General features: G+C 34.6%; 1 long non-coding RNA gene across 1 annotated transcript; it reads left to right on the forward strand.

Moving 5' to 3' along the window:
- Positions 1-10,124: 10,124 nt before the first annotated feature.
- LOC143081606 (uncharacterized) lies at positions 10,125-18,314 on the forward strand. The gene is made up of 3 exons (XR_012979987.1): positions 10,125-10,247; positions 11,371-11,478; positions 18,156-18,314. It is a non-coding gene; the product is annotated as an uncharacterized LOC143081606 (long non-coding RNA).
- The last annotated feature ends 5,940 nt before the right edge of the window (positions 18,315-24,254 follow it).

Raw genomic sequence — 24,254 nt, forward strand, 5'->3', positions numbered from 1 at the left:
AGATTTAAGTAATACGTTTCTACTCTCTCATATTCATAATGGAATAGCCCTATGAATTTAAGATATTTTTGCTAAATGAAATGCACATTTCTTTTAAAATTAAAAATTCTTAATCCATAATGACAGGTGAACTGCTGCATTATTCTCTTTCAGTTGATTTTTCAATCTACGCAAGAATAATTGCTCCTTGTAATAATTAAAGGAAACTCTTACCAAGCTTTGTTAGTCTTTAGTTATTCAAATCTTTCATTTTCTGTGAGCATTTGTCTATGTATGCATTCTACCAAAAAAGTTTTTTGTTGCAAAGTACAAACTTTTATTTTATATAAGTTGGTACAAAAGTGACGTTATTGTTAGATATGATTAGTGATGTAACATTTTACATTTTATTGAATGAAAATGAACAAAATGCTTTATGAAAGTCCCAAGATTTATAGAGAAATGATAAGATTGTAAGATTTTTACAAGTGTATGAAATGTTATAATATCCCAAAATTTGCACATAATAATGAATAATTTAATTTGGGATGTAACGTGTCTTCTGATTGGCTGACGTTATTTTGTTATGAGCCCATAGACATAATTGAGTCATGTGACCTTGACGTCATCAACGTTTTTTCATGGTTTTCTACGGTTTAAAATGGAATTTAGAATTAGATTATAAGAAATGACTGTAATATTTTTTCTGTCTATTCGAAATAACATAAAAAATGTGGTGCACACTGTTGAATAACCCGCTACGCACGTTATTCAGTGTGCACCAAATTTTTTATGTTATTTCTTCATAGACAGAAAAAATATTACAGTCATTCCTTAAGTAGCAGATACTTTGAAAGAAATTAAGAGTATAGAACATCAATTGCCCCAAAAGTTTCATTTTCCAGAATGCTTTGGTAGATTAAAACATTTCATTTGCTTCACCTGCTCACAAGTCTTCCATTTGCCTTCCCTTGAAAATTCAGTATTCATTTATGCTTTTAAATGTTATTTACTCTTCATGTTAGTATCACTAAGAATTAAGGGAATATGGTTTTGGTAAATTTTAATTTTGATTTTTGCAGCCACTTTGTTAGTAAATTATTTCTAAAGACATGAATTAATAATCAAACACTTTCACTTATTTTTTTAATAAGATTCAAAGTTAAGGAGGCTGATGTTTTGCATATATTTCTTGATCTGTTACTTAAGTATTTTAAACTATTGTATTATTGTGACTTGCGTATCTTTGATACAGAGAAGTTTCCTCAGAAAATGGTTCTGATTAAGTTTGTCATACACTTTTCTTCTTTTTACTACATTTGCTTTAAGCTTTTAACAAACAATGTCATTGCAAAAAGAAATATCAATAAAAAAGGTTGGGTTGTCCAGATAATAACAGGTTATTTCAGAAGAGTTTAGATCTGTATTCTGGTTTGTCTCCTCAGTTATGTGAAAAAGGTCTTGATTTTATTTTATAGATATTATTTGAATGATTAAATGAAGTAATTTTCAAACTGATGAATTATACTAACTGATGCTATTTCGGTTGAGGGGAATAGCAGACTGCTAAACATGACAAAAATGTATTAAAGTGCTGGTAGTTGTAATTTTAAAATGAATTTTAATATTGATGGGTTAACCATATATCTGTTGTGTATTGATTCCAAATAGAGAGCTGTTATCAACAGCAACAAGGTGATAAATAAAAAATAAACAGATGGATTTATCTTACCTCTTGTTTGTTATTTTTGTTTTTTGCCCCACCATAGCAGAGGGAAGCATCAAGTTTTACCCTTGTCTGTCTGTAGGTCTGTACATCTCTAGCTTTAGTTTGCCCCAACCAAACCAACACAGATCAAGTTTAAAATTTTGTTGGGTCACGTTTATTATTCTAGAGTTATGTCTCTTTATAATGTATGCAAACCAGGGCATCATCTGTGTCCCATGGACCAAGGATCCGGAAATTTTTTCACCTAATTTCGGTCATTTTGGGATAACTTAAAAGTTGGTGCCCTTTTTCAAACAAAGATTGTGTGTATGCTCCTCGTATGCTCATACAGTCATACTCGTAGCATTAACGAACTTGTTTTTAACTGTTGCATCGCATTTACTTCAGAAATTTCCCTACCATTTCCCTTAAAATCGATCTTGAGCAATAAAAGGAAGGCAACAGTTTAAAAATAAAATGATTTTAATGACTCAAAACGATAAATTTCTCAAACTTCGCTTACGTTTCTTTCGATTTTGTAGCCAAAATTATAACCGGATGTTTTACGACAATAGTAAAACGACCAATTCCGAACTCATTTTCGGGATTAGTTTTGTTTATCAAATTCACAGGAAATCGTCGGCTTTTTAACTGTTTTACCTTTAATAGTGTTTGAATATTAATTATATTAGTTGGACTTGTTTTATTTAGCATGAAATCATTTTTAATTTACGATTTAGTGTCTAATTTGCGGAATAGAATTTCAAGCATGCGTATTAGTAAACAAAGCACATGTGTTTGTAGTGAAACAATATTTTGTTCTACGTAAATTAATTTAATTTTAATTTAATTTTAAATCAGAATTGACAATTGTCTAAGCTGAGAAAAGTAATAAAATAATGCAGACAGTTGTTATGAACTTTTAATTTCTTTAAAATATTAGTTCTGAGCTCGTGATCAATAAAAAAAATTAATTAAAAACACAGGTAAAGAGATTAGCGATCATTAGCCAATATTTCCCAGAGGCATTACTATAGTTATTAGGAGGGCCCTCAGGATAACACTTTACTTGAGTGGCAGTTGTATTACAGGAAAAGGATAACAAACAAAAAATAAGTTCAAAATGGCGATTTAGACCATGTTAGAAACTCGATCTCAACGAAATGACATTGAATGACCGAAATTATTTCTGTAAAAAAATAAAATTTGTCCTAAATCCCAATTACTCATTTAGGACAAAATACTTTCAGTTTAGGTCAAGACTGGCATATATGACCGTTTCCGGACCCTTGCCATGGACACATTTCCCCTTTATTTATCAATTTTGTTGAGCATGTTATCTGTATTTGATTGAATATGATTAAAATACAGATCCTGTGTCCACTGTTTGCTTATAAGGATCTAACTGTCAACACTGTTTTACTTTCTGTTTTGGTAATCCTTCTATCAGCCAATGAAATATCTGCCTCCAAACTTAAAGGTGTGTACCGGTATCATTATGACAGAACAAGATCGAATTGAAAGGTATTAAATGCAGAAACTATAACCAAATGTTGTTTGATCCTTGTGAGCCTAGTTTTTTGGGATACGATTGCTTTCAAGCAATCTGTAGACTTATATCATTGACTCAGGGCCATTCCTTCGCGTCAACCGTTTTATTCTAAACATTAAGGAACATCTCAGATTCTTAAGATTGTCTTGTTTTAAAAGGTAAAAAATAACAAAAAGATTGAATTTAAACACTGTCCTATAATGTTCTCATAATCTTCATGTATCAGGGGTATCAGATTGAATGGTTGCTCTGGATTCTCCACTCCATTGATTAACTTGAAACTCCTTTCTATGCCTGTCTGCTATTGAGGGTTATTGTTGTTGCATAATTTTAAATCGTATGCATCATAATTAAAATAAATGTTGTCCACATCGTAAAGGTGTAACTACAACAGCCCTTCAGCCGAAATGGATTCTTCCATACTATCGTTTCGAGTTGTCTCCCTTCTGTAAGTAACCTCCGTCAATTCTGAATCAAAATACGATACGACACGAGTTTGCTTTAAACGCAAGACTTTCAATACTTGTCAGAAAATGTCTAGGATAATACAATTTTTCACCACTGCCTGTATCAACCTGTCTCCATATTGATAATTCATAATCCTTATCAATTGAGTAATGACAATATTTTCTTGTTAATTGGAAAATATTTTATTTGTTATTTCTGTAGTCTTAGTAAGTTGATGTGAATGGAAGGTGACATGTAGGTTGTATCAGTGAGATATAAAGAACCAAGAAACAAAATGGAAATGGTAGATTTTACCGAGTACAAGAATTAATTGCAGTTTGAAAATAAGAAATATGATTTCCTGAATTATTTTGTAAAATGTCTCATAAACATTAAGTTCATTTGTCTGTGAAGATCTTATCTGCATAGTAAAGTCAAGGATAGTAGCATTAAGATATATTCAGCAATTTATTTGATTTAATGTAATTTCAGAGAAAAGTAGACATAAATCAGGCTATTAGTTTTATTATTTGAATTGTTTTACATTTGTGATTGTGATGCCTTTTATAGTTGACTATAAGGTATGAGTTTTACTCATTCTTGAAGCCAGTAGGTTGACAGTTGTTAACTTCTGTGTCACTTGGTCTCTTGTAGAGCTTTCTTATTGGCAATCATACCACATCTTATTTTTACATATAACAGCAGAATATAAATTGCAATCTTTTTGTGTCTCGGTCAACAGAAAATAGGCGACTTCCTTTCTTTTGATTGTTTTTGCCAACACCATTATACTCTTCAATGTGTTGTGAATGCTAATGTAAAGTTTGAAGTGTTGACACCCTTTTGCAAACACAATAAAATAGAGAATGGAAATGGGGAAGTGTCAAAGAGACAACAACCCAACCAAAGAGCAGAAACAGCCTGCTATTGGATAGTAAAATGGACCACACAACAGTTGAAAAATATATTTAAACCGATGAGCCAATTTTTTTTAGCTCACAAAATTTAATTTATATGTGCTATTAGACATACCTATTATAGGTCGCTGGAAAACCAGATCATTTCTTGAGAATTTGAATATATAGACAGAAAGATGTGGAAATTTCAGTTCATAAAGTGTTCATATGAAGTTAATTTTAAGGTAAAAAAAAAATAAGATAGTCAAAATTTAAAATGCTTATGCCATATTTTATCATAATTAAGTTGAAGTATTTTGGAATTAATGCATTAAACTCAGATTTATTACCAGTTAGTACATCATTAAGTTGTCTAGTATTGTTTCTACAGAATACTGTACTTAAAGTGCTTTGCAATTCTATGAGGCAGATTGCAAGCAGTTCAGCCTGAAACTGCATCCATATTCTAAAGAACTATTTTTGAGATTGTTCGTCAAAATGTTAACTGAAACTAGAATATTATGATGAAATGTGTGACTTCATTTGAATAAAGAGAAAATAACACACATGACTGGATAAAATGGACTCTGTTTATTGTCCCTTTTTAAACTCACACATATTGTTTTATTATACTTCATGTCAAAATGCCAGATTTTGATTGGCTAATACGAGGGTGTCAATTTACTCTATTACCCTTCATGGAGACGCTTGATCAAGTGTGGGCTTTATTAAATACGACTCTCTCCTATGACAAATACTCTATCACCCTTCACAGAGACGCTTATCAAGTGTGCGCTTTATTTAAGACGACTATGTCCTATGGCAAATACTCTATTACCCTTCACGGAGACGTTTGATCAAGTGTGCGCTTTATTAAATACGGATGGTTATGTACAAGATCTCATAGTTTATTACTTTGAATTTTAAATTTAATCGACAGTAATAACAGAACATTCAGTATAATAAATTAAATAACACATAGCTGAGAGGGTGATAGAGCAGATTGTTACCCCTCGAAAAGACATCGTCAACCTTGGCTTCGCCTCAGTTGACAATGTTTTCTCGGGGTAACAATCTGCTCTATCACCCTCTCAGCTATGTGTTATTTATATAATGTACCATGACAGCAACCAAAGTATACACTAAAGTCGACCGTAAACTATCGTTTGTAAATTTTAATTATAAAAAATTAAAAACTACTAGTACTTGATGAATGAATATATTATTGTCGAGCCTGCAACTTTTGTTGCAGAAAGCTCGACATAGGGATAGTGATCCGGCGGCGGCGGCGGCGGCTACGGCGGCGGCTACGGCGGCGGCGTTAGCTAACTTCTTAAAAGGTTTATATTTTAGAAGGTGAAAGACCTGGATGCTTCATACTTTGTATATAGATGCCTCATGTTACGAAGTTTCCGTCAGTCACATGTCCAATGTCCTTGACCTCATTTTCATGGTTCAGTGACCACTTGAAAAAAAAGTTCAGAATTTTTGTAATGTTGAATTCTCTCTTATTATAAGTAATAGGATAACTATATTTGGTATGTGCGTACCTTGCAAGGTCCTCATGCCCGTCAGACAGTTTTCACTTGACCTCGACCTCATTTCATGGATCAGTGAACAAGGTTAAGTTTTGGTGGTCAAGTCCATATCTCAGATACTATAAGCAATAGGGCTAGTATATTTGGTGTATGGAAGGACTGGAAGGTGTACATGTCCAACTGGCAGGTGTCATCTGACCTTGACCTCATTTTCATGGTTCAGTGGTTATAGTTAAGTTTTTGTGTTTTGGTCTGTTTTTCTCATACTTTATGCAATAGGTCTACTATATTTGTTGTATGGAATGATTGTAAGGTGTACATGTCTAGCGGGCAGATGTCATCTGACCTTGACCTCATTTTCATGGTTCAGTGGTCAAAGTTAAGTTTTTAAGTTTTGGTCTTTTTATCTAATTTTATATGCCAAACCAAAGGTCAGCTATATTTGGTGTATGGAAATATATTATGATCTATATGTCAGTCCCGCAGGTTTATTTGACCATGACCTCAATTGCACGGTTCATTGCACAGTGTTAAGTTTTTGTGTTTTGGTCTGTTTTTCTTAAACTATAAGTAATAGGTCAACTATATTTGTTGTATGGAACTTTTGTTAGCTGTACATGTCTGCCTGGCATGGTTCATCTGACCTTGACCTCATTTTCATGGTTCATTGGTCTTTGTTTAGCTATCTTGGTTAATGTTAAGTTTATGTGACAGTTGTAATAAAGCTTTATACTTAGGACTATCAACATAATATCAATGATTAGTAAAGAAGGCGAGACATTTCAGTGTGTGCACTCTTGTTGATATATATTCAAATGTTAACATGTTGGGCAATACTTGTTAGTGTTACGGGCAATACTTGCTAGTGTTATGGGTAATACTTGCTGGTGTTGTTGGCAATACTTGATAGTGTTATGGGCAATACATACTAGTGTAATGAGTAATACTTACTAGTATTATGAGAATACTTGCTAGTGTAATGAGAATACTTGCTAGTGTTATGAGAATACCTGTTAGTGTTATGGGCAAAACTTGCTCTGCTCGTGTTATGTCAATCTTCGATATAACCCAAAGGCATGATACAGTTAAAAAAAGATAACTGGAACCGTAAAAGATGCACTTTAAAAGCAACTTTTAATTTCAGTGTAAATTTACGATTTGAACAACCGATAATAGTCTAGCTACATTAATCACAGTAAAAGAAGACGAAAGGCCTCAAACACGAATACAAGAACTTAAGGGAATAAAACCATGGTTTGTTTGTCGAAAAAAAGATTAAGACCTACCTATCGTAACCTTTTTTGCAGCATTGAAATTCTTAAGTTAGTTCATACACGTGAAGTATGGTGGAAAACCACTATAAAAACATTTGTGCGCCTTGTTCAATCTGATAATTCAAAACTGTTATATACCTGTTGATTGGAAATCAAGTGTTATAATTCCACTGTTCAAGAGTGGGAATAAAGACAAAACGGACCCAAATTCATTCCGAGGTATATCGCTAACAAGCTGCATATCGAAGATTTTCAAGAAAATACTCGTACCTCATTTAGACCCTTTTCAACAAAACTTTCCGAATCCGACACAAATGGCTTATCAGTAATTTTTATGCAGTACACATGCATCTTTTACTATGCAGGAGGTAATTAGACACTATACCGAACGCAACAGTAAAGTCATCGTTGTTCTGATGGACAGTATGAAGGCATTTGATTCATTGTGGCATGACGCTCTCCTACTGAAATTAAAAGAATATGGTGTTTGTGGAAAATTTTGGCTTCTGATTGATGAAATGTATCGTGGCATGAATAGCTCAATCTTATTCAATAATAAACTATCGAGATGGTTTCAACTACAACGAGGAGTGCGTCAAGGAGGTGTGTTATCAGCCGTTCTTTACTTAGCTTTTATCAACGACTTACTTATTGAATTGAACTAAACGAGATACGGTACAATTCTCTATGACGTAAGAGTCGCATGTTCTGTACAAGCGGATGATATAGCTCTGATGTCTCCTACAACCCAAGGAATGCAAACCCTAATAAAAAATTGCCAGTTGTTTAGTGAGCGGTGGGCCTTCAAGTTTTCACCCAGTATGAGTCATGTATTACTATATGGAAAGTGACGAAGCAACGCTATTGACAGATTCTACCTATATGGTTCAGAAATACCAATCGTCAAATCAACTAAACATGTCGGTATTCTCTTAGATAGTAGCTTTAATTATATGGAACAAACCATGAATGCGTGTCATAAGTTACGTGCAACTACTATTTCCATTGTGAACTCTGGAGTTCATCCGGCCATTTTGAATACATCTACATGTTTGAAAATTGTAAACCAATTAGCTTATACGAGGGCATTATATGGTTGCGAACTGTGGAACAATCTTACCAAATCTGAATTACTATTGGTCGAACGAGCTCACAGATTCGTATGTAAAGCAGTACAAGATCTACTTAAAAGGTCTAGATCAGACAAGTGTACCAGCCTTCTTGGGTGGCTCTGCATTAAGTGTTATATTGACAAATGCAAACTTTTATTTTTCGGCAGATTATGTAAACTGAACTTAGCTCACCTACCAAAGCAGATAATGATGGCCAGACTGCTAGAGTTTAAATACACGTGTGGAAAATCAGCCTGATTTTATTCCTGATATGTATAGACTATTTATTTAGTACAATCTCTTACAGTATATTGTGAATCTTATTGAACTTGGAACTTTTCCTTCAAAAATTGTCTGGAACAATGTAGTGTCGCAAAATATTCACAAGACTGAACAATTGAATTGGCTAGAAAGGATTTCAAACGACAGCGACTTTAACTTTTTCAAACTTATCCATCCAGTCATTAAGTTACATAAATCATGGATAATTGCGAAAAGATATCCAGATATAAGAGTAGCTTCAAAGTACATTATCGACTTGTGCACTATTGTTCGTATTGAAGCTGAACAACTCCTATGTGAAAAATGCGGGAAACTGTTTTCAAACGTTTTAGAACATATACTATGCTCATGTGATTTTGTTCTTGGTTACAGAAATGAAATGTGGAGAGATATTATAAACATGAACTCAATCCAGTTTAGTGTCTATATGGACAGCCTATCGTCTCTAGAATTCAAAGCCACTCTTCTATCCTGTGACACTAAATACGAACTAGATGACGACGAGAGTATGGTATTCTCAAAATTTTGTGTTCAGCATGTCTACAGAACATTTAAACTCTTTTATGATCATTAACGACAATGACGATTGATTAATTTGATGTTCCTTTGACATTTTGAACTGTCTAAATATGTGTTTTTATGTGTCTTGTTCTAAGGTATATATGGTATGACATAATCTCTGTATAAGAGGAAATAAAGTCAATAATAATAATAGTGACCTTTTTTGCAGGATTGAAATTCTTAAGCATAATAATCTTAAGTTAGTCATTATAACAAAATAACAATTCTGATTGCAGTTTGTTAACGAGAACCAAATATATTCCGCTTAAGTTAACACAGACGCGTTTCAAATAAGTGTTTCAGAGATTTAATATTTCAATACATACCTTATCAGAAAACATCTTTGTTCTCAATAGCTTTTTATGATCCAAACTGCTAACTTTACTTTACACAAAACATCCAGTTATATATCTGAAGGTACTAAGACGGTAGGCACTTAAAGTTAACCATCGAGAGACGTTAACCACCGAGAGTCGGTTTTTAGACCCGCCCAGTGCACCTAAGCACGCCTACTTTTGAAGCTCTTTAGTATGAAGATAAGAAAAATATACGAAATTACGGAACTGTGTACCCTGTATTATCCTTGTTATTGGTGTTTCTTGCGCATGCGCACAAAGCACGGTGATAGTTACGGTTACTGACTCAGGAAACTTGTATATTATATACCTCGGTTTACAGACGTTTAATATACTGGTTCCCTGTTGTGTTCACTTATCGATACACTACGATGGAATTACGGACCAGTTTAACATAAACATGGTAAATAGATAGACAGTGATAATCATAATTGATTAAGAAATAACCTGGAAGAAGAAATGAGTTAACTATTGATTATAACAGAGACGAGAATGCCATCGTGTTGGTTCTGCTAAAAAAAGCAGGAACATTGGAGTTTATGGTTAGCTGGTTAGATTTTAAATATTTATTGTCTCCAAACTGGGTAAATTTGATATAGTAACAACCCCCCCCCTTTTTTTAAAGTAACTCGAGAACCACACATCGCGCTCGCTTAACAAAGTAACAATAAGAAATAATTATTGTTAGTTTCAAGAATAATTAATCGTCAAAACTTATCCCCTCCCCGACATCAAAGGAAGTTAAATGTATTATCCCAAAATTAGACCAAATTATTATGATATAAGGACGTCTTGACAGGCTATTATTTTATTTTGTTTTGTTGGTGTTTTTTTTTGCTTTGACGTCTTCCTCCTGTATGAAAAAAACATAATAGACCCCCCCCCCCTTTTCCCCCATAATATAGCTTTTTAAGAAGTCATAATTATTTGGACTACCCCTGAATATATTTCAGACAGACTCTTCTCTTAAAAAATGTAAACATGATTTGAGAGAAATCTTTGGAATAGTTTTTTGAATGATTTAATTATTATATGTCATGTATATAATTAACATAGTTATAAACTGAGACTACTAGTATAACACATAGTGTTATAGTACTAGTCTCAGCTATAAACTTTCCATTGTATTGACCAATATGACTAACTAATATGCTCTTTCCCATAAATGTCACAATATCAATATATTACAGTAAAACTGATAGTTTGATGACATTGTTTAAGACTATTGACCTCAGGTCAGCCTAAACTGAGTTTAAAATTGTAATTTATTCATTAAAACAGTTCAAGACATGTACCTTCTGAAATGTGATTGCATCAAAATTAAACCTCAAGCATAACATACTTAGTGTGCAGGAAGTGCCACCAAATAAATACTGATTTGTAAAATTAGATGATGATATTTGTGAAGTCAAAGATATTATAGCTAGTTATAACTGGTTTTAGATATAAATCTGAGTAAACGGTTGATTTATATGTGCTCTTTCATGTTTAGATTATAATTTAAATTTAATCTTTTGAAGTTTTTTTTATAATATTAAGACATTAAAATCACAATTATTTATTTATACACAAAAAAATAATTTTTGTCCTTTTTTAGTTGAATGACTGTACACAAACATTATACACACATAATTTTGATAATTCTGTAATGTTTTTTTTCTATAGCCCCAGAATGTGACAAAAGACTTATTAATCCAGATTTACAAAAAATAGAAATAGTTCAGCTACCATAAGACTGCTATGACAAAAATTGTGCAGTTTCCAGAATTTGAGGTAGAGTATAGTTAGGAATAGTTTGATTATGCAGATGCTTAGTTTGCCATAAACAACTATGCCCTTGATACAAAAGCAGAGGAAACAAAAAAGTATGAAAATAGTTGAAAAAAGAAATCATTATTAAGTCATATACTGTAAATAGAAAAAGAGAAAGGCACTGGTTATGATTTGGTATTTTTAATAGCATTATCATTTGTCCATAACTTGGAATATATACTGGATTGAGCTTGACATTTATTTAATATCATTGACACATGGTTGCAAGAAATGAAAGATGGTAATTTAAACTCTGCAATTTTATTAAGATTTAAAAAAAAGCTTTTGATTTGGTAGAATATGACTTTCTTTGTTTAAAGCTCGACATTTATGGATTTAGTGAGACTACTGTTAGTTTTTGTAAGTCGTACCTGAATAACAAAAGGTATACATTTGTAATGTTGACTCTGAACAACAACATGTAAAATTTGGTGTTCCCCAATGTTCTATACCTTGTCCTCTATTGTTTGTGCTATTTATAAATGACCTTCCCTTATGCATTAAAAATTGTGAAACAGACCTATTTCGTTGTATATGCTGATGACACCACTATTCATAAATAAGGGGGAAACATCTAGAAAATATAAATGATGATGTTCAAGAAGATTTACACAGGGTTGAAGAGTAAAATGAATAACATGTTCATAGATGCAAATGAAACAAAATGTTTGATTACTGGAACAAAGCAGAAACTATTCAGACTTTTCAACCAAACTTGATAATAAATTAATGTATTACAAAATTCTTCATGTGAAAAAATATTAGTTTCAAAATTGACAGCCCACTAAGTAACTGGAGAAATAAAATTGACCAAGGTTGTGCTAATATATCATCCAGAATATACCATCTTTCTTAAATACATTTTTTTTATATCACTGCAAGAAAACATAATACAATGGGTGTTCTGCCCCTAATTGACTACTGTTGTATTATTTGGGATGAATGTAAAAATTGAGGGATAACAAGAATTTTAAAAATCCAAAAAAAGGGCAGCATGATAAATTCTAGATGCAGATCCGTTATCCCTTTTGGTATATAGGAGCACTATATTCTATGTTAACCTCCGACAGTAGGTATAAACAAATACTGTTGATAGACGGTATATAGGAGCACTATATTCCATGTTAACCACTGACGGTAGGTATAGCCAAATACTGTTGATAGACGGTATATAGGAGCACTATATCTTATGTTAACCACCGACGGTAGGTATAGACAAATACTGGTGATAGACGGTATATAGGAGCACTATATTGTATGTTAACCACCGACGGTAGGTATAGACAAATACTGTTGATAGATGGTATATAGGAGCACTATATTGTATGTTAACTACCGACGGTAGGTATAGACAAATACTGTTGATAGACGGTATATAGGAGCACTATATTGTATGTTAACCACCGACGGTAGGTATAGACAAATACTGTTGATAGATGGTATATAGGAGCACTATATTTTATGTTAACTACCGACGGTAGGTATAGACAAATACTGTTGATAGACGGTATATAGGAGCACTATATTGTATGTTAACTACCGACAGTAGGTATAGACAAATACTGTTGATAGACGGTATATAGGAGCACTATATTGTATGTTAACCACCGACGGTAGGTATAGACAAATACTGTTGATAGACAGTATATGGGAGCACTATATTGTATGTTAACCACCGACGGTAGGTATAGACATATACTGTTGATAGATGGTATAAAGGAGCACTATATTGTATGTTAACTACCGACAGTAGGTATAGACAAATACTATTGATAGACTGTATATGGGAGCACTATATTGTATGTTAACCACCGACGGTAGGTATAGACAAATACTGTTGATAGACGGTATATATACATTGTAGGAGCACTATATTGTATGTTAACCACCGACGGTAGGTATAGACAAATACTGTTGATAGACGGTATATAGAAGCACTATATTTTATGTTAACTACCGACAGTAGGTATAGACAAATACTGTTGATAGATGGTATATAGGAGCACTTTATTGTATGTTAACTACCGACAGTAGGTATAGACAAATACTGTTGATAGACGGTATATGGGAGCACTATATTGTATGTTAACCACCGACGGTAGGTATAGACAAATACTGTTGATAGACGGTATATACATTGTAGGAGCACTATATTGTATGTTAACCACCGACGGTAGGTATAGACAAATACTGTTGATAGACGGTATATACATTGTAGGAGCACTATATTGTATGTTAACCACCGACGGTAGGTATAGACAAATACTGTTGATAGACGGTATATAGGAGCACTATATTGTATGTTGACTACCGACAGTAGGTATAGACAAATACTGTTGATAGACGGTATATGGGAGCACTATATTGTATGTTAACCACTGACGGTAGGTATAGCCAAATACTGTTGATAGACGGTTTATAGGAGCACTTTATCTTATGTTAACCACCGACGGTAGGTATAGACAAATACTGGTGATAGACGGTATATAGGAGCAACTACCGACATTAGGTATAGACAGATACTGTTGATAGACGGTATAAAAGAGCACTATATTGTATGTTAACCAGCGACGGTAGGTATAGACAAATACTGTTGATAAACGGTATATAGGAGCACTATATTGTATGTTAACTACCGACAGTAGGTATAGACAAATACTGTTGATAGACGGTATATAGGAGCACTATATTGTATGTTAACCACCGACGGTAGGTATAGACAAATACTGTTGATAGATGGTATATAGGAGCACTATATTGTATGTTAACTACCGACGGTAGGTATAGACAAATACTGTTGATAGATGGTATATAGGAGCACTGTATTGTATGTTAACTACCGACAGTAGGTATAGACACATACTGTTGATACACGGTATATGGGAGCACTATATTGTATGTTAACCAGCGACGGTAAGTATAGACATATACTGTTGATAGATGGAATATAGGAGCACTATATTGTATGTTAACTACCGACAGTAGGTATAGACAAATACTGTTGATAGACGGGTTTATGGGAGCACTATATTGTATGTTAACCACCGACGGTAGGTATAGACAAATACTGTTAATAGACGGTATATAGGAGCACTATATTGTATGTTAACCACCGACGGTAGGTATAGACAAATACTGTTGATAGACGGTATATAGGAGCACTATAGTGTATGTTAACTACCGACGGTAGGTATAGACAAGTACTGTTGATAGACGGTATATAGGAGCACTATATTGTATGTTAACTACCGACAGTAGGTATAGACAAATACTGTTGATAGACGGTACATGGGAGCACTATATTGTATGTTAACCACCGACGGTAGGTATAGACAAATACTGTTGATAGACGGTATATAGGAGCACTATATTGTATGTTAACCAGCGATGGTAGGTATAGACAAATACTGTCGATAGACGGTATATAGAAGCACTATATTGTATGTTAACTACCTACAGTAGGTATAGACAAATACTGTTGATAGACGGTATTTGGGAGCACTATATTGTTTGAAAACCACCGACGGTAGGTATAGACAAATACTGTTGATAGACGGTATATACATTGTAGGAGCACTATATTGTATGTTAACCACCGACGGTAGGTATAGACAAATACTGTTGATAGACGGTATATACATGTAGGAGCACTATATTGTATGTTGACTACCGACAGTAGGTATAGACAAATACTGTTGATAGACGGTATATGGGAGCACTATATTGTATGTTAACCACTGACGGTATGTATAGCCAAATACTGTTGATAGACGGTATATAGGAGCACTATATTGTATGTTAACTACCGACAGTAGGTATAGACAAATACTGTTGATAGACGGTATATAGGAGCACTATATTGTATGTTAACTACCGACGGTAGGTATAGACAAGTACTGTTGATAGACGGTATATAGGAGCACTATATTGTATGTTAACTACCGACAGTAGGTATAGACAAATACTGTTGATAGACGGTATATAGGAGCACTATATTGTATGTTAACCAGCGATGGTAGGTATAGACAAATACTGTCGATAGACGGTATATAGAAGCACTATATTGTATGTTAACCAGCGACGGTAGGTATAGACAAATACTGTTGATAAACGGTATATAGGAGCACTATATTGTATGTTAACTACCGACGGTAGGTATAGACAAATACTGTTGATAGATGGTATATACATTGTAGGAGCACTATATTGTATGTTAACCACCGACGGTAGGTTTAGACAAATACTGTTGATAGACGGTATATAGGAGCACTATATTGTATGTTAACCACTGACGGTATGTATAGCCAAATACTGTTGATAGACGGTATATAGGAGCACTATATTGTATGTTAACTACCGACAGTAGGTATAGACAAATACTGTTGATAGACGGTATATAGGAGCACTATATTGTATGTTAACCACCGACGGTAGGTATAGACAAATACTGTTGATAGACGGTATATAGGAGCACTATATTGTATGTTAACTACCGACGGTAGGTATAGACAAGTACTGTTGATAGACGGTATATAGGAGCACTATATTGTATGTTAACTACCGACAGTAGGTATAGACAAATACTGTTGATAGACGGTACATGGGAGCACTATATTGTATGTTAACCAGCGATGGTAGGTATAGACAAATACTGTTGATAGACGGTATATAGGAGCACTATATTGTATGTTAACCAGCGATGGTAGGTATAGACAAATACTGTCGATAGACTGTATATAGAAGCACTATATTGTATGTTAACCACCGACGGTAGGTATAGACAAATACTGTTGATAGACGGTATATAGGAGCACTATATTGTATGTTAACTACCGACGGTAGGTATAGACAAGTACTGTTGATAGACGGTATATAGGAGCACTATATTGTATGTTAACTACCGACAGTAGGTATAGACAAATACTGTTGATAGACGGGTTTATGGGAGCACTATATTGTATGTTAACCACCGACGGTAGGTATAGACAAATACTGTTGATAGACGGTATATAGGAGCACTATATTGTATGTTAACTACCGACGGTAGGTATAGACAAATACTGTTGATAGATGGTATATACATTGTAGGAGCACTATATTGTATGTTAACCACTTACGGTAGGTTTAGACAAATACTGTTGATAGACGGTATATAGGAGCACTATATTGTATGTTAACCACCGACGGTAGGTATAGACAAATACTGTTGATAGACGGTATATAGGAGCACTATATTGTATGTTAACTACCATATTGTATGTTAATCACCGACGGTAGGTATAGACAAATACTGTTGATAGACGGTATATAGTTGCACTATATTGTATGTTAACCAGCGATGGTAGGTATAGCCAAATACTGTCGATAGACGGTATATAGAAGCACTATATTGTATGTTAACTACCGACAGTAGGTATAGACAAATACTGTTGATAGACGGTTTACGGGAGCACTATATTGTATGTTAACCACCGACGGTAGGTATAGACAAATACTGTTGATAGACGGTATATAGGAGCACTATATTGTATGTTAACCACCGACGGTAGGTATAGACAAATACTGTTGATAGACGGTATATAGGAGCACTTTATTGCATGTTAACCACCGACGGTAGGTATAGACAAATACTGTTGATGGACGGTGCAAAGGAGTACTATATCGTATGTTAACCACTGACGGTAGGTATAGACAAATACTGTTGATAGACGGTATATAGGAGCACTTTATTGCATGTTAACCACCGACGGTAGGTATAGACAAATACTGTTGATAGACGGTATATAGGAGCACTATATTGTATGTTTACCACCGACGGTAGGTATAGACAAATACTGTTGATAGACGGTATATAGGAGCACTTTATTGCATGTTAACCACCGACGGTAGGTATAGACAAATACTGTTGATGGACGGTGCAAAGGAGTACTATATCGTATGTTAACCACTGACGGTAGGTATAGACAAATACTGTTGATAGACGGTATATAGGAGCACTTTATTGCATGTTAACCACCGACGGTAGGTATAGACAAATACTGTTGATGGACAGTGCAAAGGAGTACTATATCGTATGTTAACCACTGACGGTAGGTATAGACAAATACTGTTGATAGACGGTATATAGGAGCACTTTATTGCATGTTAACCACCGACGGTAGGTATAGACAAATACTGTTGATGGACGGTGCAAAGGAGTACTACATGTATATCGTATGTTAACCACTGACGGTAGGTATAGACAAATACTGTTGATAGACGGTATATAGGAGGACTGTATTGTATGTTAACCACCGACGGTAGGTATAGACAAATACTGTTGATATACGGTATATAGGAGTATTGTATTTTATGTCAAACATCGACGATAGGTATGGACAAAATCCGACAAATACTGTATACAGACAGTGTATAGAAGTACTGTATTGTATGGTAAACACTGACGGTTGGTATGGACAATTTCTGTATCATGCATCAATTGTAAATAAAAGTATCATGTGAGTGACACAGGCTCATTGAAGCCTCTAGTTTTGATATTATTAATGTGGAGATCTGGTCTAATTTATCATTTTCTCTATTACATGCATGATAACTGCAACCATTGAATTGAAATAAAAGTGATAATATTTCTGTTGTAGGTTATCAAGATTTGGTGTTTCCATACAAGTGACAAAGATTGAACAACAAAAACATCTCAAACTTTACAGGACAGAGTAGACTTTTTTCACTGTGCTTAGTTTTGTCTTTATGTCTAAATTATGATACCTTTAAAAAAACCAATAAAATATGGAATAACATTTATTTCTATCTTATAAAGTGGAGTGAAGAAATAAGGGGTCATTGAAAACATAAGAATATATTGCTATCATATATGCAGATCAGCAGCCCATACATTTGCTATAGCACATAAATATGGGACCAATAATTTCAAGTTGCCTTTTAAAAAAGACCTTATTAATGTTATGCGAGATACCACCAAAGACCACTAGGTGTTGATCAAATGATATTGTAAATAAGAGGGTTGTCCAAAATATTTCCAACAGCTGTTTGATATACACTACCTTAATCAAACCACAATGGTAAAAAAACAGTTTTAGTTAGCCTTAAAAGAAGCAAATATAATTTAGAAAAAGTGCAAGCTGTTGATAAAAACTACAAATAACTGCCAGTCCTAAATGTGGGTGGAGATTACCATTTAGCACAAATGAGTTTCTGGACTAAAGAAAGTAATTTCGGCACAAACCGATTATACCCTTTCAAAAACTATGTGTAGTCCCTTTTATAAAAGTGGCAGATTATCTTTCTATCTAGAGTATCTATGACAACTAACTGCTGCTCCTAGTGACGTTAGTCTTTGGTTTTTGAAAAGATTGGATATATTGTCACAATTCTTTTCTAAGGTACCGGTCTGATAAACAGGAAGTAGCCAGATTAGCTACTAAATATATGCACACTGAAATATAGTCCCTTAAAATTCCCTGGCTGTGTACATGTTCAGATACGAACTATGAAAATTTTGTTTATATCTTTAGAGAAGTAAAATCAAGTATGTTTGTCTTTAGTTTTTGTCGAGCCTGCAACTTTTGTTGCAGAAAGCTCGACATAGGGATAGTGATCCGGCGGCGGCGGCGGCGGCTACGGCGGCTACGGCGGCGGTGTTAGCTAACTTCTTAAAAGCTTTATATTTTAGAAGGTGGAAGACCTGGATGCTTCATACTTTGTATATAGATGCCTCATGTTACGAAGTTTCCGCCAGTCACATGTCCAATGTCTTTGACCTCATTTTCATGGTTCAGTGACCACTTGAAAAAAAAGTTCAGATTTTTTGTAATGTTGAATTCTCTTTTATTATAAGTAATAGGATAACTATATTTGATATGTGCGTACCTTGAAAGGTCCTCATGTCTGTCAGGCAGTTTTCACTTGACCTCGACCTCATTTCATGGATCAGTGAACAAGGTTAAGTTTTGGTGGTCAAGTCCATATCTCAGATACTACAAGCAATAGGGCTAGTATATTCGGTGTATGGAAGGACTGTAAGGTGTACATGTCCAACTGGCAGGTGTCATCTGACCTTGACCTCATTTTCATGGTTCAGTGGTTATAGTTGAATTTTTGTGTTTTGGTCTGTTTTTCTCATACTATATGCAATAGGTCTACTAAATTTGTTGTATGGAATGATTGTAAGGTGTACCTATCTAGCGGGCAGATGTCATGTGACCTTGACCTCATTTTCATGGTTCAGTGGTCAAAGTTAAGTTTTTGAGTTTTGGTCTTTTTTATCTAATACTATATGCCATAGGTCATCTATATTTGGTGTATGGAAATATTTTATGATCTTAATGTCAGTCGCGCAGGTTTTATTTGACCGTGACCTCATTTTCACGGTTCATTGCACAGTGTTAAGTTTTTGTGTTTTGGTCTATTTTTCTTAAACTATAAGTAATAGGTCAACTATATATGTTGTATAGAAGCATTGTTAGCTGTACATGTCTGCCTGGCATGGTTCATCTGACCTTGACCTCATTTTCAAGGTTCATTGGTCTTTGTTTAGTTATCTTGGACTTGGTTAATGTTAAGTTTATGTGACAGTTGTATTAAAGCTTAGCTTTATACTTAGGACTATCAACATAATATCAATGATTAATATAGAAGGCGAGACATTTCAGTGTGTGCACTCTTTGTCAAATTGCTGTCTTGTTTTGTCCTGTTATTAGGTAACAGTACTGATACAATACTGTAAAAATACGGAGATGTGGTATGATTGCCAATGAGACACCTACATGTATCCACTCAAGTTCAAATAAAGTGGATGTAAGCAGTTATATGCAACCATACAGCCTTCAACAATGAGAAAAATCATATCAAATAGACCCTTGTAAATATGTGTTGATCAAATGATATTGTAAATAAGAGGGTTGTATATTTCATGACGGTATAATACTAAACCCCTAACAGGAGGGATTTTGTCTGATATTCATATGATGAAGACATAATCTTTCAATCAGTTTAATTGAGGTCTGGTTCTGGCATGTCAATAACTGCTAGTAGTCTGTTGTTATTTATGTATTATTGTCATTTTGTTTATTTTCTTTTGTTTCATATTCTGACATCGGACTCGGACTTCTCTTAAACTGAGTTTTACTGTGCGTATTGTTTCGCGTTTGTTTTTTTCTACATTGGCTACAGGTATAGGGGAGGGTTGAGATCTCAAAAAACATGTTTAATCCCGCCGCAATTTTGCGCCTGTCCCAAGTTAGTAGCCTCTGACCTTTGTTAGTCTTGTATGATTTATAATTTAGTTTCTTGTGTATAATTCGGAGCTTAGTATGACGTCCATTATCACTGAACTAGTATACATATTTGTTTAGGGGCCAGCTGACGGACACCTCCGTGTGCGGGAGTTTCTCGCTACATTGAAGATCTATCGGTGGCCTTCGGCTGTTGTCTGCTCTATGGTCGGGTTGTTGTCTCCTTGACACATTCCCCATTTCCATACTCAATTTTATAGTATGATTTACATCTGCAATAATCACGAAACAATCAGAGACAAGTTTGGGTCTAAATCTGTATGTCCCACATAATCAAATTGACCGAAGAGAGAGGCGAAAGATACTAAAGGCTTTTTCAAACACATAAGTCAATAATAAACTGACAAAACCACGGCAAAAAAAGAGAGAAAGATTAAAAAACAAACAACAGAATGCAAAACACAACAAAGAACATCTCAGACTGAACAAAACGAACCTCGCCAAAAAACTGGTGTGACCAAATGACTAATTTATCTCAGCCTTACATTATTTAGCAGACCCTTTATTATACCAAACCAAACAAAGTTCTTTATGGTACAATGTTTTTGATCCATCGGTCTGTCAGTCCTGTTCTCTTTATTGCAACTCCTCTGAAACCACATAACAGAGTTTTATAAATCTTTGTAGATAATGAGGAAATTATGAAATTATCAATTCATTGATTTTCTATATACTCCTACAACAGTTTGTCATAAAATCTGTCTAAAGACCACAACAGAGTTTCATGAATTTTTTAGATAGTTAGGACATGCTATGTAAATGTGCATATTGGCAGAAAATCATGATTAATTTTTTTATGCCCCACCTACGATAGTAAATGGGCATTAGTTTTCCGGTCTATGCGTCTGCTTCTTCGTCCGTTTTCTCGCTTCAGGTTAAATGTTTTGGTTAAGGTAGTTTTTGTTGAAGGTCAGGTCCAATAAACTTGAAACTTAGTACATATGTTTCCAATAGTATGTTTTTTTCTAAGCTTAATGCCAAAGAAGGTTTTTTTCCCCTATTTCACGGTCCACTGAACAAAGAAAATGATAGGGCAAGTGGGGAACGGTGTACGATGGACACATTCTTGTTTTTGTCGAGCCTGCGACTTTTGTCGCAGGAAGCTCGACATAGGAATTGTGATCCGGCGGCGGCGGCGACAGCGTTAGTTCACTTCTTAAAAGCTGTATATTTTAGACGGCGAACGACATGGATGCTTCATACTTTAAATACAGATGCCTTAAGTTTGGAAGTTTCCGTCTGTCACATGTCCATTGTCCTTGAACTCATTTTCATGGTTCAGTGACTACTTGAAAAATAGTTTTTGTAATTTCTCTCATATTATGGGTAACTATGTTTAGTATTTGCGTACCTTGGTCAGCATGCCCATCAGACAGTTTTCACTTGACCTCGCCATCATTTCATGGATCAGTGAAAAGGGTTAAGTTTTTGGTGGTCAAGTCTATATCTCAGATACTATATGAAATATGTGTTGTATATTTGGTGTATGGAAGGATTGTAAGGTGTACATGTCCAACTGGCAGGTGTCATCTGATCTTGACCTTATTTCCTTGGTTCAATGGTCAAAGTTAAGCTTTTGAGTTTTGTTCGTTTTTTCTAATACTATATGCAATAGGTCAACTATATTTGGTGTCTGGAAATATCTTATGATGTCAGCCTCGCAAGTCTCATTTGACCTTGACCTCATTTTCGAGGTTCATTGTTCAGTGTTTAGTTTTTGTGCCAAGTGTCATCTGACCTTGACTTGATTTGTATTGAATTATTATAAGGTGTAAATGTATTCCTCATTTTGGTCATATGACCTAGATCTCATTTTCTTTGGTCATGTTATTAATAAGTTTATGTGATAATTGTAGTAAAACTTTATATTTAGGTCTATGAACATTAAATAAGGCGAGAAATTTCAACGTGTGTACTCTTGTTAGGAATTAGGAACTATGCCTTCTGAACTTAGAATTTCGGCCTAAATATACTTCTGCATATCTTCTGAAATTACACAACAGAATTTTATGCGTGTTTGAACTAAATAATTTGTTGAAATTTTGTTTGCTTAGTGACAATGTCGGGCTGTGAAGTATGTGAGCGTGCTCACAAAGGTTCTTTGATTACACACAGTTAATGCATTGTCTGTGCTTCCCAGATACAGTCTGTATGCATTGTCTTTGTTGTAAATTAAATTAAGTTTATGTATTGTACGTCGTTCTTAGTCTTTATACATTGTTTATATGCTTTGAATATGAGTCTAAGATACTTCTATTGTCGGTATATCTTAGAATTAGTCGGTTAACACTGTCTATGGATCAGAGACACAGTATGTATGCATTGTAAGTTGTTCCAAGTTGAAATAAAAGTCTGTATGTTTTGCCTGTTACTGCAAGATAAAGTGTGTGCACTGCCTGTGGCTCTTATATACAGTCTGTATGCATTTTCTGTATGCTTTATCTATGGGTCTAATTTTTAGATACAGTCTGTATACAAACTGTATCTCTGACCCATATACAGTGTCCAAAAAAACTCTGTTTTAAGATCTTTAACCCATATACAGTGTGAAAATGATCTTTGGTTCTAAGATGCATTTTGTTTGATTTGCTGAATGCTTAGTATATATTGGTTTCGATATATGGTCTGTATGTATTGTATGGATCTTATATATTTGTATTTTTTCCCATCTGATGAGTAAGCCTTTTTCAACTGATTTTTATAGTTCGTTCTTATGTTGTACTGTTACACCAAAGTCCCAGGTTATTGGAGGTTTGGGATCCCGCTAACATGTTTAACCCCGCCACATTCTCTATGTATGTGCCTGTCCCAAGTTAGGAGACTGTAATTCAGTGGTTGTCGTTTGTTTATATGTTACATATTTGTTTTTCGTTCATTTTTTGTATATAAATTAGGTCGTTAGTTTTTCGTTTAAATTGCTTCACATTGTCATTTCGGGACTTGTTATAGGTGACTCTGCGGTATGGGCTGTGCTCATTGTTGAAGGCCGTACGGTGACCTATAGTTGTTAATTTCTGTGCCATTTTGGTCTCTGGTGGAGAGTTGTCAGTAGTGTTTGTGGGACAGAATGAACCCATAAAGGTGGACGTCGGACGCTGACGCTATATTTGGACCTGGGTGTGAACGCCGACGCCATATTTGGGCCTTAACGCGGACGCCATGGTCGACCATGAAATCGGGACGCGAATTTGGGGTTGGACCGTATGATTCGGACATCGAAAAACCGACGCCATATTTGGGCTTTAAACTTGGACGCTATACCTTAATGTTGCATCAGACTACCCTTTAAAGTGGACGGTATATTCTCGAAAACGGACGAGAATTTGTCTTTGATAAACGCTTACCCAACCCCTAGGTAACAAGTCTGTGATAATTCTGAAAAGAATCTTCTACCTCTTAAATAATTAACTGCTTATACATGTTTAT

Source organism: Mytilus galloprovincialis, chromosome 7 (genome assembly GCF_965363235.1).
Source record: "Mytilus galloprovincialis chromosome 7, xbMytGall1.hap1.1, whole genome shotgun sequence".
Lineage (NCBI taxonomy): Eukaryota > Metazoa > Mollusca > Bivalvia > Mytilida > Mytilidae > Mytilus > Mytilus galloprovincialis.